Source organism: Azolla caroliniana, unplaced genomic scaffold (assembly GCF_043228905.1).
Source record: "Azolla caroliniana isolate FFs.n. ecotype wild unplaced genomic scaffold, voAzoCaro1.0.p SCAF_223, whole genome shotgun sequence".
Taxonomy (NCBI): domain Eukaryota; kingdom Viridiplantae; phylum Streptophyta; class Polypodiopsida; order Salviniales; family Salviniaceae; genus Azolla; species Azolla caroliniana.
In genome coordinates this window covers 47,347-49,349 of record NW_028230658.1, presented here as the reverse complement: position 1 = coordinate 49,349, position 2,003 = coordinate 47,347, and positions in this window count along the sequence as shown.

Below are 2,003 nucleotides of genomic sequence, written 5' to 3'. Positions count from 1 at the left end.
TGAGTCATTTGCCAAGTGAATGTTGTATGCGATGGCACTACACCTTGCATCAAAGAAAAAGGTGATGTCACCCAATTGAAATCCAAGCCAAACGTTTTTACTTCTTTTTATTTTTTCTAAGTTTGTGACCTTAGTGGGGCACATATGCAAGTGTGCCCCAATCGTGTTAGTTGTATGTGGACATGTGCTAACGTGATTGGGTCATGTGTAATGTTGTATTGCTTATTAGGTGCGTGTGTGAAATATGAATGGGACAGTCAAGGACTTGAACCATGGAAAATGGGATTAGCTTGAGTCAAAGATGTCGGGATCCTCATGATTGTAGATCGTAGTTGATCTTAGCTTTTCGTGAATGTCTTTAGTAGAGTTTATGATTACTAGAGTATGTGTGTGGATTTTAAGAATGCTTAGCTATATAAGAGTATTTGTGTGTATATATGTCTATGTAGATGATAATGTGCATGATTTGTATGTGTAAATACAAAGTGAGTGTGTTGATCTTTTGTCATTGTTGTTCTTGAAGGCCCTCTTAATTTGCTATCTTGAGTCAAACGAAGTTTTGGCTGCGATTCTATCTCATGCAAAAAAAATGTCCTTTTCATTGAGCTCTCCTTTTATAGATTTCACCCCTTTGCAACGAGATCTCCTTCTCCTTTTATAGGGTGACACTAGAGCTTTACAAAAGTGAACTCATCCATTTCATCTTATCGTATTCCTCGTCTCTATATAACACGCGTTGTAAATAACACTTTCACCCTCGTCATCCATTACAAGGTTCAAATCCTCACACCTTATCATTCCAAGTGTTAGCTCGCCAATTGAGTTGTATATTTGTGTTCAAGATTCAGCTTGTCCTTGTTACTTCTTTGACCATATTCCTAAATTGTCATAAAATTGAATTTCCGATACTTTCATCATTTGTACATGCAATGTCACTACAACGTGTGGGTGGGCGGGTGAGTGATGAATGAGTGCTGAAAATCTATTGTAAATTTGCAAGATTTTATATAATAATAAATCATTCTCGAATGTATTAAAAACTATTTATCAATTTGTTGCCAAAATTATTAGTGTCTTCATATTTGTACGTTTTAATTTGTAGGTGATCTAGAGTAAGTAAGTAAGAAAAAGATGGATGGGAAACCTCAAGTTAAATTGCCAATGAATTCCCCTTGTAAGCTTGACACAAAAGACGTTCTTGGCATGGCTCTCCATGAGCAAAATTCTGGTGTTTCCCATGGAATGTGTGGAATTGTTCTTTTGTGTAGAGTGAACTACAATCGCACAATATGAAAGTAACACTTGGTAAGTCTCTATCAGAGAGAACATGTTTGTGTCCTCGCAGAACTCCAAGTATGCTCTTTCATGTGGGCTTGAGCCATTTACCCATCTTTAGCTATTGGAATCGATGTCCAATGAAAGTTGCTATGAAAAATGTCCAATCTTAGCTTTGACGAAAGCTCACGACTAAATCTACTATTCCCACAACAATCATTGTTGGCGCATGTTGCTACCACAACCATGCCATTTTCATGTTTCCCTCCTTAATCTTTACCCTTTACTTACATTGTCCAGGAAGTATTAAGGACTCTACCCCTTTAACACTTAAACACTTGTCTTCCCAAAATACCTTTCAAATGATCCATAAATTACATACTTGCCTCTACATATGTTGATGAGGGTGTTAAATCTTGTTCAATATTCACAATGTTTTTTTTTTTTTTTTGCCATTTTGACATGATAGTAGATGGCAAAGGGTCGTGAATATATTAGAATGGTATTCTTATATTCCTTTTAGAGAGAACGTTTTCATTTTGCAGGGTATGGCGGATAGATTATCTACATCTGATGCATTGCAATGAAGGAATGTCATTTAGTCGAGCATGTTGTTTTGTAGAGTCATAGAGGAACACAATTGCCATAGATTTGATTTATCTGCTTTTAGGGAGCAAGGTCTATTTGTACATTTAGAGTGTCAAAATCCCCTTTTTTGGTGGATGATG